Source organism: Bufo gargarizans, unplaced genomic scaffold, assembly GCF_014858855.1.
Source record: "Bufo gargarizans isolate SCDJY-AF-19 unplaced genomic scaffold, ASM1485885v1 original_scaffold_889_pilon, whole genome shotgun sequence".
Classification (NCBI taxonomy): Eukaryota; Metazoa; Chordata; class Amphibia; order Anura; family Bufonidae; genus Bufo; species Bufo gargarizans.
Genome location: NW_025334745.1, coordinates 42,143 through 60,430, shown reverse-complemented (window position 1 = coordinate 60,430; position 18,288 = coordinate 42,143). Strand labels below are relative to the sequence as shown.

Below are 18,288 nucleotides of genomic sequence, written 5' to 3'. Positions count from 1 at the left end.
CATGTTTTGTATGTACTAATAGGACAGCAGCCATTTTATTTCTCCTTAATAATTGCTCCCCAGAGAAAACGAGCCATTATAACTAAAGAAAGGTATTTGGGAATTTATTTATAATTGAGTAATATTTACGTATTTTCATTTTCCTAATTTCTGGATAACCCCTTTAAGACCCAGCTACTTTCTTGTAATCTGTATTATAAAAAATCAATGTCTGTTTGGCACATGGAGTGTCTGGGAAGGTTTTCATAAAGGTCTCAGCTCTCTGGGACTTAACGTTCTTTAGATATCACCTTAGATTGTGAGCCCCATTGGGGACAGTAGGATGCTAATGTCTGTAAAGCGCTGCGGAATATAGTAGCGCTATATAAGTGCATAAAATAAATAATAAATTCCCAAAAAATGCAGATATGGCACCATGACATCACCTGTATTAGCCAACAGAAGCTTGCAGCTCCTTCACTCATACCAACTGACACACGATCACATGACCCTTATTGGCCATTAGAAGCTTGCAGGTCCTTCAATCCTCACCGCACTGACACACGCACAGTTTTACACCAGGTTTCCATAACAACTGCCATTTTTCTTCACTGTTGAAGGGGAAGGGTGCTGTGGAGGTCACTGTTAGGCCTCTTTCACACGGGTGTCATATTTTTGGGCCGGATAAGAGGCGGGTGCGTTGCGGGAACACCCGCTATTTTTCTGCGCGAGTGCAAAACATTGTATTGCGTTTTGCACTTGCGTGAAAAAAATCATGCATGTTTGGTACCCAAACCCGAACTTCTTCACAGAAGTTCGGGTTTGGGATCAGTGTTCTGTAGATTGTATTATTTTCCCTTATAACATGGTTATAAGTGAAAATAATAGCATTCTGAATACAGAATGCATAGTAAAACAGCGCTGGAAGGGTTAAAAAAATAAAAATAAAAATTTAACTCACCTTAGTCCACTTGATCGCGAAGCCCGGCATCTCCTTCTGTCTCCTTTGTTGAATAGGACCTGTGGTGAGCATTAAATACAGGTAAAGGACCTTTGATGACGTCACTCCTGTCATCACATGGTACGTCACATGATCTTTTACCATGGTGAATCACCACCCCATTCACTTCTATGGAGCTACAGCTTCGTGAAATATGAATATTATAGAACAGGCTTCGATTTTTTCTGAACGCAGAAATGATACGTAAAAAACTATGCTCATGTACACAGACCTATTAGGCTGGCTTCACACAAGCAAGTTCAATGCATTGAACTCGCAGCGTGTGTCTCTGAGAGCTCCCGTCCTGATCTACGTAGCACTGATGGGGTCGCATAGCATTATATTGATTTAAGTCAGGAAGGAAGCTCTTGCAGACACAAGCTACGAGTTCAACACATTAAACTCACTTGTGTGAAACCAGCCTTGAAATAAATGGGTCAGGATCAGGGGCTGATTGGCCATAGACTTTACAGTGGAAGTTTTAGTCCATGTATTTTGTGCTGATGGGGACAGTATTTTGTGATGGACTGTGGTATTTGGCTCTGTTGGGGTGGTATAATGTACCACAATATGGTATGACTGGCCTCGCCTACCCTGCCTTCCATACTTTTAGTATTTTTCCAGGGCCACTTTACGTTCCCGGTCCGCCCCTGGTCAGGATTCAGTCCGGATGCTAATCGTTTGCTTCACGCATCGCACCCGGATGGAAAACTCGTGTGTAGAACGCCTTATGGGGGACGGTTAACAGTGTGTAACTGGCAGTGTATATAGGGCTACAAGTGATTTCCCTGTAAAAAAACAACAACATGGGAATCGACTGGCCTTCTGGGCACCCTTGGAGACCAACATTTCATACTCGGGCAGCGCTGGGTACTTTTTTCTAGTGTGCTACATTAGACTATTGATTAAACACTCACAATTTTAATGGATATTTTTTTTTATTTGAACTAACGAGTGCTATCCCTCTTTCTGTATTTGTGGATGTCCTAGGCCTAAGGGTACATAATTCACACGACTGTATGTGTTTTGCGGTCTGCAAATTGTGGATCCGCAAAACATGGATACCAACCATGTGCATTCTGTATTTTGCGGAATGGAAGGGCCGGCCCCTAGGAGAACAGTCCTATCCTTGTCCGTAATGATGTTATTTTTTTAAATTGTTGTTGGTACTTGCATCCCTGGATCCGATGGAAGCTATTATGGCCCCGGACGGGGTTAAAAGCAGAGTGTGCTTGGCGTGCATGCTGTACCTGCGCTCCCTGGACTTTGTGTGGCTGTCATGGCCCATAAAAGGTAGGAACTAGTGTTAGGGACCACTCATAGAGGCGACCTTGACGTGGTGAGTGGCTTATTACGCTTTGGCCAAAATGTACACCAATGCCTCATTCAACATCCAGCATAGAGGCAGGGCAGAGTGCTGGTTGTAGTGTGCGATTGCATTTATGTTTTTGCGTTTGTATCTGTATTTCGCCATAGCAATGTGCACCTGCTAGGGGTTGTGCAGGCTGAATCCCCCATATTTTTTCTTTGTTATTTTTTTAAATTGTTTTATTTTATTTTATGGAGAGGAGGGGTGATTTGACCTTTATTTATATATATATATATATATATATATCGCTTGAGAATGGTCCCAGCAAGCGGACCGAAATGTTGCATGGGTGAATAAAGGATCCCACTTTCTTTTCACTATCGGATGTGCTGCGGTGTATTTATTTGTCATATATATATATATAGATATATAGAAAAAGAAAAGTCCAGCGGGGGCACCAACCAAGATGTGGGTGCAGGGTCCAATGTGGGGCAAACGGCAATCCCCAATAGTATAGGCAGAAGAAGTAGGACTGCACTCCGGAATAGTGGTGAAAACAAAAGATTTTATTCACCCATAGTGTGGCAAATCTTGCGACGTTTCGGCTCACACGAGCCTTCCTCAAGGCTTCCTCAAGGCTTGAGGAAGGCTCGTGTGAGCCGAAACGTCGCAAGATTTGCCACACTATGGGTGAATAAAATCTTTTGTTTTCACCACTATTCCGGAGTGCAGTCCTACTTCTTCTGCCTATATATATATATATATATATATATATATATATATATATAAATAAAAATTTAAGCCACCCTAGATGATTATAACCAGCAATCGTTAGATTGCCAATTGTATTCTGTGATTGGTATACTATACTATTTATCCATCACAAAACACACCATTCACTGTATTACAGTACAGTGCTGCCACCTGCAGGACTGTATTGGAATATACGTATAGTATAAGTATTGGAGCCTGCTTGAGGCTGTGGGCCATCACTGGCATATAAAAGCTTCCCTGATCTCAACTGGGGAACACTGTTATGGGCATGGGAGCGCAAGGGTCCCACGTCTTCACCGCTCAGATGCTGTGGTCACATTTGACAACGGTATATGAGGGATTAAATGCGATCAGCCTTATGACTGATAGCACACATTAGCCCTGGGCCTCTGCTGTTTGAGACGTGAGCGAGTGCCATCTTTAAAGTGACGACTTCTGCCGTACATGTACGATGGAGGTTGCCAAGGGATTAAGTTCCCAGTCTGCCCTGACGGTTGTTACCTGTATCCGTACACGGCGGTCGTGTGAATGGAGTCTTAAAAGCAGAGAAATTCAAATTTAGAGAATTGCAAATTTTTCCAAATGTTCTGTGAATTTTTTAGAAATAAAGGAAAAAAATATTGACCCAAATTTACCACTAACATGAAGTACAGTGTGTCACGAGAAAACAATCTCATAATTGGTTAAATAAGTAAAAGCATTCCAAAGGTATTACCACCATCAAGTGACATCAAATTTGCAAAAATAGGCCTGGACAGGAAGGTGGAAAGCGGCTTGGTCTTGAAGGGATTAAAGTATATATATTTTTTTCCAGCACAGTGAACGTCATAAATAGGGATGAGCGACTTGACTTCGGATGAAACATCCAAAGTCGATTTGCATAAACCTTTGTTTGAATACTGTTGGGAGCAGGAGCTCTGTACAGTATTAGAATGTATTGGCTCAGATGAGCTGAAGTTATTACTTTGCGAAGTCTCGCGAGACTTCGGGTAATAACTTCAAAAATTAATTTCTACTGGTAAAAACCTTTTCCCGAACTCTGTTTCGGTTCCAAGTGGTACTGAAACCGAGCTTGGGAAAAGGTTTTTAACAGTAAAAATAAAAATTTTGAGCAAATACATTCTAATACTGTACAGAGCAGTTGCTCGGTACAGTATTTAAATTAGGTTTTATGCAAAGTTTTTGCTCATCCTTAGTCATAAACAGAATCAAAAATTTAAAATGTGCAAAAAGCAGGGGCAACATTATTATCACTCTATGAGAAGCTCCACTCCAGTTATTTCAGCAATTGCTGGCAGGTCCTCCCTTCACTCTAGCATCCTCACCACTGAACCGTCTAGAATGGAGATGCTCCTGGCAGATCCTCCTTCCAGCAACTCCATTCTAGATGCGACCTCCCCATACACATGGCGCTAAACAACCGGCTCTACTGAGCATGCACTCACAGCGCCACCTGCTGTCAGTGTCGCTTAGCACCCCAGGAATCAACCCTGCATTTATCTGCGGCGGACTCTGTCACTAGCTGAAGATTTCCAAACTATAACTCCCGTCATCATAATCATCACCCCCACCTATCCTTTCGAGGTTGCTCTTTTTCTCTGTCACAAGTGAATTTAGTGAAATTTTTTAATGAAAGCCTACATTCCCATCCTTTATGTACGAGGAGAAAATGTGCTGTGACATTTGTGAATTAAACATTCTCTCTCGCGGTTGTTTTTCTATAATTAAAACTGCACGTCCTACCGGGACTGGTGTATGGAGCGGTAGGACTAAGTGTCCCAGCATGACCAGTCTTGTAATCACCAGGTCATAAGTGTGCCATGAGGCTGATAAGGTTACATTTCTCCTCAAGGTGGCTTTGATAATGAGGTGAATAATGGTGGTATTTTGTCCTGGTCCCAGTCACCAGGGCATAAGCGCGCCATGACATTTGTGAGGTAAAATCTTCCCCCAGAGATCTGCACTGGACATGAAATGAGTCCTGGTGATAGTTAGCCGTAGTACTACATGTCCCAGCATGACTGACCTGTTGCAGTCACCAGGGCATAAGCTGCCATGAGGTAAGATTATCCCACTCTCAGTTGTGTTGTGAATCCTGGTAGTATTTAGCCGTGATACTACATGTCCCAGCATGATTTACCTCTTGTAGTCTCCACAGTGTAAGTGCGCCATGGCATCAGTGAGGTAAAAGCTAAGATCTGACCATGAAGAGAATCATAATAGTTATATTTAGCTGTTGTACTACATGTCCCAGCATTACCGACCAGTTCTAAATCACCAGGGCATACCCGTGCCATGCCATTCGTGAGGTAAAAATCCCCTCATGGTTGTTCTGATATGATAATGATATGAATCCTGGTAGTATTCTCCAGCCTTGTACCCACCAAGGCATAATCGCGGAATGAGGTAACAGTTCCCGCTCTCGGTTGTTCTGATGTGAATCCTGGCAATATTTAGCTGTAGTACTACATGTCCCAGTCTGACTTACCACTTGCAGTCACCATGACATTGGTGAGGTAAAATCTCCCCGTACTGATCTGATCATGAAGTGACTTGTGCTAATATTTAGCTGTAGTACTACATGTCCCAGCATGACTTACCACTTGCAGTCACCATGACACTGGTGAGGTAAAATCTCCCCATTCTGATCTGATCATGAAGTGACTTGTGCTGGTATTTAGCTGTAGTACTACATGTTCCAGCCTGACTTACCACTTGTAGTCACCATGACATTGGTGACTTGTGCTGATATTCAGCTCTAGGTCCTGCCTTCATATTTCTGATTCATTTTGAATCCACTTATAGCTTTGGCTGAAAACGCTCCAGGAAAATGTCTGAAAACCTCCTCCAAAAAAAGTGAACCTACCCTTAGGGCTCATGCACACGAACATTTTTTTTTTCCTGTGTCAGTTTTTTTTTTTGCGGCCTGTATGCGGAACCCTTCACTTCAATGGGGCGGCAAAAAACTGAAATAAGTCTGCATGCACTGCAATGGCCGTGCTGCAAAAATTAGAAAATTACCTATTATTGTCCGCATTACGGACAAGGATGGGACTGTTCTATTATGGGCTGGACGTTCCATTCCGCAAAATGCGGAATGCACACAGCTGGTAGCCGTAATTTGCAGATCTCAAAACATCCAACGGTTGTGTGCATGAGCCCTTAAGGCGGCTTCACACAAGGCAGATTGGGGGGAGATTTATCAAAACTGGTGCAAAAGAAAACTGGCTTAGTTGCCCATAGCATTCCACTATTTTTCAGAGAAAATTTCTGCAACCGAAAATCAGTTCCATTAAGGGCTCATGCACACGACCGTTGTTGTTTTGCGGTCTGTTTTTCACTGATCCATTGTTCCGTATCTGAGTTTTTTTTCCTCTGATTTAAAGAGGACCTTTCACCAGGAAAAAGTATGTAAACTGACTATACCGACGTGTAGAGCGGCGCCCTCCCCCTGCACTTACTGTTATCCCAGGCCAGGCTATGTTATAGCCAGGCTATGAGCTGAGGGCTGCGGTTGGCCAGCGCTACAGCATAGGAGAAAGAGACGCCGGCAGGTTCCCCTGGGTGGAGCCTAAGTAGGAACATACCAGAGGCTATAACCGGAGAACGGAGCGGCGCCCTCCCCCTGCACTTAGGCTCCACCCAGGGGAACCTGCCGGCATCTCTTTCTCCTATGCTGTAGCGCTGGCCAATCGCAGCGCTCAGCTCATAGCCAGCATAGGGGAAAGAGACGCCGGCAGGTTCCCCTGGGTGGAGCCTAAGTTCCCCCAGGTGGAGCCTAAGTAGGAACATACCGGAGGCTATAACCGGAGAACGGAGCGGCGCCCGGGGATAACAGTAAGTGCAGGGGGATCCCTGGGCGCCGCTCTACACGTCGGTATAGTCAGTTTACATACTTTTTCCTGATGAAAGGTCCTCTTTAAGTCCTCTTCCATTCTGTTATTCCACAAAACATATCCGTATGTGATTCGTTTTTTTGCGGATCGGAAACAGTAACTTATTAATCACCAAACACATGAGCAATATGGGCTGGGCATAGCATTTCTACAGTATGGATCCCCAAAATACGGATGAAATATGGATGACATACGGATGTGTTCCGTATTTTTTGCGGACCCATTGACTTGAATGGGGCCTTGGACCGTGATTTGCGGACAATAATAGGACATACACAGCTTTTTTGTGTAACGGACATGACTCTAACGCAGGCATCCTCAAACTGCGGCCCTCCAGCTGTTGTAAAACTACAACTCCCACAATGCCCTGCTGTAGGCTGATACCTGTAGGCTGTTCGGGCATGCTGGGAGTTGTAGTTTTGCAACAGCTGGAGGGCTGCAGTTTGAGGATGCCTGCTCTAACGGATGACAACTGATGCAACAGGATCCTGTTCTTTTGTTGTTGCAGCAAGCACATGGATTTCTGCAAGCTCCATTGAGGTGAATTGAGCTGATTATCAGTTGCTGAGATTTTCTAAAACACAATTTGTGTGTGAAGTCATCCTTAGGCAATTTCCCCTGTGTATTGCAGGGTTGATGATTACGTGTGTAATTGCATTGTGATGCAACTGCAATAATCTGTTTGCAAAAAAAAAAAGTTAAGGCTACTTTCACACTGCCGTTTCTGGGTCCGCCTGTGAGATCCGTTTCAAGGCTCTCACAAGCGGCAGAAAACGGATCAGTTCAGCCCCAATGCATTCTGAATGGATAAGGATCCGTTCAGAACGCATCAGTTTGCCCCCGTTCCGCTCTGGAGGCGGACACCAAAACGCTGCTTGCAGCGTTTTGATGTCCGTCTGATGAAATTGAACCTAACGGATCTGTCCTGACTTACAATGTAAGTCAATGGGGACAGATCCATTTTTACTGACACAATATGGTGCAATTGAAAACGGAACTGCCTTCCATTGACTTTCAATGTAAGTCAAAAAGGATCCGTTTGCATTATCATGAACAAAAAAAAAAAATGTTTTTTTTAAAGTTTGTTTTTGTTCATGGTAATGCAAACGGATCCGTTCTGAACGGATACAAGCGTTTGCATTATAGGTGCGGATCCATCTGTATTTTGTTTCCAAGACCGTTCAGTTTTTTTTTTTTGTGCATTGTATGAGAACCCATTTATTTCAATGGGTCCGCAAAAAATGCAGACAGCACACCATGTGCTATCCGCATCCGTATGTCTGTTCCGTAGCCTCGCAAAAAAAAATAGAACATGTCCTATTCTAGTCCGTTTTGTGGACAAGGATAGACATTGTTGCAATGGATCCGAAAAAAAATAAAAAATGATGCCATACGGACAGAATAGTAGAGATTTATAAAAACTGGTGTAAAGTAGAACTGGCTTAGTTACCCATAGCAACCAATCAGATTCCTCCCTTCATTTTCCAATGAAGCTGTGAAAAATGAAAGGTGGAATCTGATAGGTTGCCATGGGCAACTAAGCCAGTTTTACATTACACCAGTTTAATAAATTACATTATATATATATATATGAAAAAAATGTCCGCACTCTCAAATACTTTATTCCCTCCTGTGGTCGCACTGTTTTCAGCTCATTCACAGAGTCTCTTTTAAACCTATAAGCTTAAACGTTGCGACTAGTGTTGAGTGAACTTGTGTTTAAAGTTCGGCATACAAGGCTCAGGTTATCTAAGAATCCCATTATGTATTCCGCTACCACCGACCATAACTAAGGGTCCATTCACACATCCGCAACTGTTTTGCGGTCCGCAAGTTGCGTATCCGCAAAACACTGACATCGGCCATGTGCGTTCCGCATTTTGCAGACCGCACATGGCCAGCACTATGATAGAAATGCCTATTCCTGTCCATGGCTGCGGACAAGAATAGGACATGCTCTATATTTTTGCGGGGCCGTGGAACGGAAATGCGGGTGCGGACAGCACATGGTGGTGCTGTCCACATCTTTTGCAGCCCCATTGAAAATGAATGGGTCCGCACCCCTTCTGCAAAATAGCGGACCCATTATGTGGACGTCTGAATGGACCCTTAGTTATGGGCCGTGGTAGCTGAATCCATAACAGATTTTATAGGCATGGCTTAGCAGGACCCAGGGGTGGAGTCTTTAAGTCTGTCTTTTGAGGGTGGCCTGAATGGCCACCCTACCTGCCCCCTCAACTGTGACCTCCACAGCACTCCGCTCCCTTAACAGTATCATCCACAGCGCCCTGCCCCTTTAACCACTTCAACCCCGCTAGCTAAAACCCCCTTCATGACCAGGCCACTTTTTACACTTCTGCACTACACTACTTTCACCGTTTATCGCTCGGTCATGCAACTTACCACCCAAATGAATTTTACCTCCTTTTCTTCTCACTAATAGAGCTTTCATTGGGTGGTATTTTATTGCTGCTGACATTTTTACTTTTTTTGTTATTAATCGAAATTTAACGATTTTTTGGCAAAAAAATGACATTTTTCACTTTCAGCTGTAAAATTTAGCAAAAAAAACGACATCCATATATAAATTTTTCGTTAAATTTATTGTTCTACATGTCTTTGATAAAAAAAAATGTTTGGGCAAAAAAAAAAAATGGTTTGGGTAAAAGTTATAGCGTTTACAAACTATGGTACAAAAATGTGAATTTCCGCTTTTTGAAGCAGCTCTGACTTTCTGAGCACCTGTCGTGTTTCCTGAGGTTCTACAATGCCCAGACAGTAGAAAAACCCCACAAATGACCCCATTTCGGAAAGTAGACACCCTAAGGTATTCGCTGATGGGCATAGTGAGTTCATAGAACTTTTTATTTTTTGTCACAAGTTAGCGGAAAATGATGATTTTTATTTTAATTTTTTTTTTCTTACAAAGTCTCATATTCCACTAACTTGCGACAAAAAATAAAAAATTCTAGGAACTCGCCATGCCCCTCACGGAATACCTTGGGGTGTCTTCTTTCCGAAATGGGGTCACATGTGGGGTATTTATACTGCCCTGGCTTTTTAGGGGCCCGAAAGTGTGAGAAGAAGTCTGGAATATAAATGTCTAAAAATGTTTACGCATTTGGATTCCGTGAGGGGTATGGTGAGTTCATGTGAGATTTTATTTTTTGACACAAGTTAGTGGAATATGAGACTTTGTAAGAAAAAACTAAAAAAAAAAATATATATTTCCGCTAACTTTAAAAAAATGTCTGAATGGAGCCTTACAAGGGGTTGATCACCCATATAGACTCCCTGATCACCCCCCTGGTAAGGCTCCATTCAGGCGTCCGTATGATTTTTACGGATACATGGATCGGATCTGCAAAACACATGCGGACGTCTGAATGGAGCCTTACAGGGGGGTGATCAATGAAGGGGGTGATCAGGGAGTGTATATTGGTGATCACCCCCCTGTCATTGATCACCCCCCCTGTCACTGATCACCCCCCCTGCAAGGCTCCATTCAGACGTCCGTATGATTTTTACGGATCCTTGGATCGGATCCGCAAAACACATGCGGACGTCTGAATGGAGCCTTACAGGGGGGTGATCAGGGAGTGTATATGGGTGATCACCCCCCTGTCATTGATCACCCCCGTAAGGCTCCATTCAGACGTCCGTATGATTTTTACGGATCCATGGATCGGATCCGCAAAACACATGCGGACGTCTGAATGGAGCCTTACAGGGGGGTGATCAATGACAGGGGGTGATCAGGGAGTGTATATGGGTGATCACCCCTCTGTCATTGATCACCCCCCTGTAAGGCTCCATTCAGACGTCCGCATGTGTTTTGCGGATCCGATCCATGGATCCGTAAAAATCATACGGACGTCTGAATGGAGCCTTACAGGGGGGTGATCAGGGAGTGTATATGGGTGATCACCCCCCTGTAAGGCTCCATTCAGACGTCCGTATGATTTTTACGGATCCATGGATAGGATCCGCAAAACACATGCGGACGTCTGAATGGAGCCTTACAGGGGGGTGATCAATGACAGGGGGTGATCAGGGAGTGTATATGGGTGATCACCCCTCTGTCATTGATCACCCCCCTGTAAGGCTCCATTCAGACGTCCGCATGTGTTTTGCGGATCCGATCCATGGATCCGTAAAAATCATACGGACGTCTGAATGGAGCCTTACAGGGGGTGATCAGGGAGTGTATATGGGTGATCACCCCCCTGTAAGGCTCCATTCAGACGTCCGTATGATTTTTACGGATCCATGGATAGGATCCGCAAAACACATGCGGACGTCTGAATGGAGCCTTACAGGGGGGTGATCAATGACAGGGGGTGATCAGGGAGTGTATATGGGTGATCACCCCCCTGTCAGGCTCCATTCAGACGTCCGTATGTGTTTTGCGGTTGCGGATCCGATCCATGTATCCGTAAAAATCATATGGACGTCTGAACGGAGCCTGACGGGGGGGTGATCAGGGAGTCTATATGGGGTGATCAGGGGTTAATAAGTGACGGGGGGGTGTAGTGTAGTGGTGTTTGGTGCGACTTTACTGAGCTGCCTGTGTCCTCTGGTGGTCGATCCTAACAAAAGGGACCACCAGAGGACCAGGTAGCAGGTATACTAGACGCTGTTATCAAAACAGCGTCTAATATACCTGTTAGGGGTTAAAAAAAAAAAAATCACATCTCCAGCCTGCCAGCGAGCGATCGCCGCTGGCAGGCTGGAGATCCACTCGCTTACCTTCTGTTCCTGTGAGCGCGCGCGCGCCTGTGTGCGCGAGCTCACAGGAAATCTCGGCCCTCGCGAGATGACGCGTATATGCGTCACTGTGCGCAGGGCTGCCGCCTCCGGACCGCACATCTGCGTTAGGCGGTCCGGAGGCGGTTAAAGCTGACCTACAGCAGTGAAGAAAAATGGCTGGGTTGTTATGGAAAACTGGTGTAAACCTGTGTGTATGTGGAGACTAAGGGCCTGTGAGCTTCTATTGGCTGATAAGGGTCATGTGGCCAGGATTCTATTGGCTAATGCATCTTTTGGGGAATATCTTAGAAACGGTACGCACTAGAGCAGTGTTTCCCAACCAGCGTGCCTCCAGGTGTTGCAAAACTACAACTCCCAGCATGCCTGCACAGCCAAAGGCTGTCCGGGCATGCTGGGAGTTGTAGTTTTGCAACAGCTGGAGGCACGCTGGTTGGGAAACACTGCACTAGAGAGCTGAGAGCCAGTCTAAAACCTTCCCGGACACCTGATGTACCTGTGTGCCAAATTTCGTGATTGTAAATGCGACAGTGTGGATTCCTTTGCAGACATACATACACTCAGCTTTAAATATTAGATAGATAGATAAAACTATTTTTCCAATACGGCGAATGGCGTAAGTATTAAAAAGGCCGATTCCCCATTTTTTTCATCACTCCAAAATGGTATCAATAAAAACTACAGATCATCCCACAAAATAATGAGTCTAAGTTTTAATAATTTTTTTCAGTATTTAAACATATAAAACACACACATATTATATATATATATATTATATATTTGTGGCATCGTAATAGTATTAACCCAGAGAATGAAGGGGACAGGTCAGTTTTGCTGCCGTAGTGACAAAACCTGTAAAACTGTGGAGGAATTGCGTGGTTTTTTTTCCAGTTCCACTACATTTGGATTTTTCACCACTACATTGTAAGCAATATTAAATGGTGGCATCAGAAAGTACAACTTGTTCCGCAAAATACAAACTCTCCTATGGATATGTTAATGTACTAATTAATGTAAGCCTTTGTTGATATTCTGTGACATTTGCTAAATTTAATAAGCCATGTCCCCATGTTGGGCAAATTGTCAGGGGACATACTAAAAAGAATTTATAAAAGGAATGAACATTATTATAAGTTTATAAAGCTATAAAAAAAAGAGGTATAATTAGTTTCCTGTACTTCAAAGACCTAGAATGAACACATATTCCACATACATTACTCTCAAAAAGTTTAGGGATATTTGGCTTGTGGGTGAAATTTCAGGATGAACCTAAAATGCACTCTAACCTTTACAGGAGAACTTAATGTGACCTTCTCTAAACTTCTGAATGCACTTGTCCAACTGTTCAATGTCTCGGTACTTTTTGCACAACCTGCTGTTCTTTTATGGCACCCTCTGCTATAATAAATAACACAAACTAAAACATGGCCTATTCTGACATTGCACACTAAACTGGGATTAGGAATCTCTGTCTATTTGAGGTTCTTAGCCAGAAAACATCGATGTGGTCTTCAGTCAATCTCATTCTCCTGGGACTGCAGATTAGGCCAGAGCTACCGAATACTCGTTCTGATGCACAACTAGAGGCGGAAATGCATAGATACGCCTTTGCGCTAAATCTGCAAGACCAGGCACCCCGACCTCTACAATGAGCTGAAAAGACAACAGGTTAGCCAATATTTACCCCTTTTCTTAAAGGGGTCGTCCCACTTCAGCAAATGGCATTTATCATGTAGAGAAAATTAATACAAGGCACTTAACTAATGTATTGTGATTATCCATATTGCCTCCTTTGCTGGCTTCATTCATTTTTCAACAATCACATTATACACTGCTCACTTCCATGGTAACGACCATCCTGCAATCCAGCAACAGTGGTTGTGCTTGCATACTAGTGCCTGCCCATGTGCTCTCCCGCAATCCTGGCCACCATAAAGGCCAGTGCTTATTTTTCTATAGAGTGCAAGCACGACCGCTGCTGCTGGATTGCAGGGTGGTTGTTACCCCTGGATATGAGCAGGGTATAATGTGATAGAAAATGAATCCAGCCAGCAAAGGCCATATGGGACAATCAATGATAAAAAGCCATTTGCTGAAGTGAGACTACCCCTTTAAGAAGAGAGCAAGGATAGGGTAGTCTTAAAATTGGTCATTCTGTCGTCTTTTTAGCTCATTGTAGAGGTCAGCGCGATTGTCAGCCAAGTTGCTGGTGTTTTCTGCTTTGCAGTGGAGAGATTTGTAACACCTTTTGCATATAGGTTTTTCTGTTTGTTGGCTGCCCGTCTTCCATCAGCCCAAAATATGCCCACACGTCACTCCGCGTCTTGCTGAGGCCTTATTTACTACAAGTGGCAGATGTGACAACATCTTTCATTGGAGGTGTATCCAGGCTTTCTTCATTTTCACCGCGCCTGGAACCATTACAGCATGTAGAGGTGTAGTACTAGTCAAATTCACACCTCAAATTACCGCATTGTTCACAACTTCATAGCGATTAGTATCTGACACATTGACCACATTGTTTTGGGTCAGTTGTTGGTGTGGTTCTAGTTCTGTACAAAAAAAAAAAAAATAATGCATATTTCTCTGTGGCTTAAAAGTCCCATTTATTAAAACTTCTCCTTGCTTCAGGGTCATCCGATATACAGTCTCATGTAAGATCATAAACCCCCTCATTTCAGCCCCTTTCAACATACAATCCCATGGGAAATCACTCCCCTCTAAGGGTCCATTCACACGTCCGTTGTTTCTTTCCTGATCTGTTCCGCTTTTTGCTGAACAGATCTGGACCAGATCTGGACCCATTCATTTTCAATGGGTCCTGAAAAAAAATCTGACATTGTGCTGTCCGTTTTTTTTCAGGACCCATTGAAAATGAATGGGTCCAGATCTGTTCAGCAAAAAACGGAACAGATCAGGAAACAAACAACGGACGTGTGAATGGACCCTAACTCAAAGTCCCACGTATTTTCAGTGTTTCACACTTGCGGCAGATCCGTCGTCAGAACTGCCTGCCGGATCGCTGATCTGGATGTGATTGAAAGCATGTGCCAGACAGATCCAGATCCGTCTCTTCGCTTGTCATGCGGACAGACGGATCTTTTTTTTTTTTTTTTAAACAGATTTCCCGGTCTGCGCATGCGCAGACTGGAAGGATGGATCCATTCTTGAGGCGTTTCTTAATGCCGGATCTTATACATGTCAATGTAAATTAATGCCAGATCCGGCATCTGATCAGGCATTTTGGACAGAGATAATACCGCAGCATGCTGCGGTTTTATCTTTTGCCTGATCAGTCAAGAAGACTGAACTGAAGACGTCCTGAACAGATTACTCTCCATTCAGAATACATGGGGATAAAACTTATCAGTTCTTTTCTGGTATTGAGCCCCTGTGACGGAACTCTACGCCGGAAAAGAAAAACGCTAGTGTGAAAATCCCATGTAAATACATCACCCTCCACTACACGCCCCTCCAAAATTCAGCATGTGTAAAACATCACCCCCTTACTTCAGCCTCCTTCAACATAAAGCCCCATATAAAATATCCATCCCTCTTAACACAGTCCTGTATAAAACATCACTAACTCTCTTCAGTCCCAAAATATCACTCCCCTGTAAACTATCAATTTCCCCCTTTTAGCCACCTCCAAAGTCTTGTGATAAAAACAAAACCCTTTCCTCCCATCAGCATCAGACACATGGAAAAATATCACTTCCCACTTCAGCCCAATCAATATACTGTCCTATGTGTAAAAAACAAACATTACCCCCTCATGATAGCCCCCAATATGTAAAAATATCACTCCGCGCCAACAAGTATAAAAAAAAAAAAAAAAAAAATCCTCTCGCTTCTGCTGTACCCACTGTACAGTCCCATGTAACCATTCTTCGTTCAGCCCCAACATGTAATTCAATATAAAAACACATCACTCCCCTCCAGCATACAGTCCCATGTAAAAAAAAACAAAAAAAAAACAACCTTCCCTTGCTTCAGCTTCATTCAACTTGTGGTCCTGTGTAAAAGCATCAGCCAGCTCCAACATACAGTCCCATAAAAAATAAATAAAAAAATCCCCCTTGGTCCTGCCCCCTCCAAATGATCCCATATAAAACATCGCTCATCTCCGACATACAGTCCCATGTAGAACTAAACCTACTTTTTCCTTCAGCTCCCTCAAACATGCAGTTGTATGTAAAACATTAGCCCCTCGCTTTAGCCCCCACCAAAATTTGATCCCTTCAGCCCTCCACAACATCCAGTCCCATGTAAAAACACATCGCTCCGCGCTTCAGCCTCAACATAGTCTCATGTAAAATTGTCCCTCTCCAGCATACATTCCCATTTTTTGAAAACATCTCCCCCTCTAACAGTCCCATGTAAAAACATGAACTCCTCTTGCTTAATGCCCCTCCAGTATAACAATCACATGTACAAAATCACCTTCACCCACAACATCCGGAGCCTTGTGAAAGCCTCACTCTCCAGTCCCAACATAAAAACATTACATTCCTCAGTTAATGCAATCCCATGTGCAAAACCTACATTACATTCAGTCTAATGTAAAAACGTCAGTCCCTTCCAACATACAGTCCCATGTAAAACATCAATTGGCCTTTCAAAACATAGTCCAATGTGAGCCCATTGCTGTCCTGGATGACACATCAGTCCTCTATCCTCCTCACCAGAACACGTGTGCACTGCTACAGCTTCCTTATTCTAGGAGGCCCCGCCCCTTCCGGTGACGTCATACCTACCAGGAGCAACCTCATTCTAGGCGGGCTATAACAGACAGTTCCTCTCAGGGTTGTACTGATAATAGTGCGAATCATTATGGTAACATTTAGTAGTGGTACTACATGTCCCAGCATGACCTAACAGTCTGTAGTCACCAGAGGTTGCTGTAAATTGTACTATAGGTCCACTTTGAACTGGATATGACTCACATCACGTGTGTATAGCGTATGCTGATGGTTCTGTGAGAAAAATGTATACAAATAGTTAAATCCTTTTTGTGACTGACCATGAAAAATGGTTAAAATTATTTTGTGGACAAAATACAATCATGATGCGGTAATTTCGACAAAATTAAAAACTGATACCAGAAGTGGGGTTCGAACCCACGCGGACATATGTCCATTGGATCTTAAGTCCAACGCCTTAACCACTCGGCCATCCTGGTACTTGTATTGTCAGTGGGGAATTGCCATTTAGTAAGCTGAACAGCTGCAAACAACCTTTCTTGGAGTTTTGTGTAAGAACAGAGTGACCTGCTTTATACTTTTGCTGCCAGGGATGTTTAGACAAATAATACCGGCCAAGTTAAACCAAACCCCAAAGGAGGTGTGGTTGTGGGCGTAGCTTAACACTGGGTGTTAAGTTGTTACGTCATAATGTGCCCCTAGTAATATTAATGCCTAAATTGGTGACCCCAGAATTAATAATGCCCCCATTAGCGCCCCCCAGAATTAATAGTTCCCCCAATAATATTAATGCCTGAATTAGTGCCCTCTAAAATTAATACCCCCATTAGTGCCCCCCAATAATATTAATGCCCGAATTAGTGCCCCCCCAGAATGAATAATGTCTCCATTAGTGTCCGCAGTAATAGTAATCCCCATCAGTGCTCCCCAGAATTAATAATGCCTCCAAAATTAATGATGCCTCCATTAGTGACCCCAGAATTAATAAGGTCCCTATTAGTGCCCTTCAGTTATATTAGTGCCCCCATTAGTGCCCCCAGTAATAGTAATGCCCCCATTAGTGCCCCCAGTAATAGTAATGCCCCCATTAGTGCCCCCTGGAATTAATAATGACCCCGTTAGTGCCCCCCAATAATATTAATGCCTGAATTAGTGCCCCCCTAGAATTAATAATGGCCCCATTAGTGCCCTTCAGTTATATTAGTGCCCCCAGTAATAGTAATGCCCCCATTAGTGCCCCCTGGAATTAATAATGACCCCGCTAGTGCCCCCCAATAATATTAATGCCCGAATTAGTGCCCCCCAGAATTAATAATGGCCCCATTAGCTCCCCCCAGAATTAATAATGCTCATATTAGCGCCCCCAGAATTAATAGTGTCCCCAGTAACAGTAATGCCCCATTAGTGCCCCTCAATAATATTAATGCCCAAATAAGTGCCATCCAGAATTAATTATGCCCCCATTGCTGCCCCTCAGAATTAATAATGCCCCCATTAGCGCCCCCCAGGATTTATAGGGCCACTAGTAATAGTAATGCCCCCATTAGTGTCCTCCAGAATTAATAATGCCCCCATTAGCGCCCGCCAGGATTTATAGGGCCACTAGTAATAGTAATGCCCCCATTAGTGTCCTCCAGAATTAATAATGCCCCCATTAGTGCCCCCCAGAATGAATGCGCCCATTAGCGCCCCCCAGAATTATTAGTGTCCCCATTAGAGTCCCCAGTAATAGTTATGCCGCAGACGCAATGGCACATTCTAAACTATTCAAGAAAAGTAACTGAAATAAATTGGCCATGTGAGGAAATGCTCAAAAACCCCAAACACTGTAGCGTGTTTATAACCGGGGGAGCAATTCCT

General features: G+C 43.7%; 1 non-coding gene across 1 annotated transcript; it reads right to left on the bottom strand.

Annotated features, from left to right (window-relative positions):
* Positions 1-16,824: 16,824 nt before the first annotated feature.
* Positions 16,825-16,907, bottom strand: TRNAL-UAA. The gene has a single exon. It is a non-coding gene; the product is annotated as a tRNA-Leu (tRNA).
* Between the last annotated feature and the right edge of the window lie 1,381 nt (positions 16,908-18,288).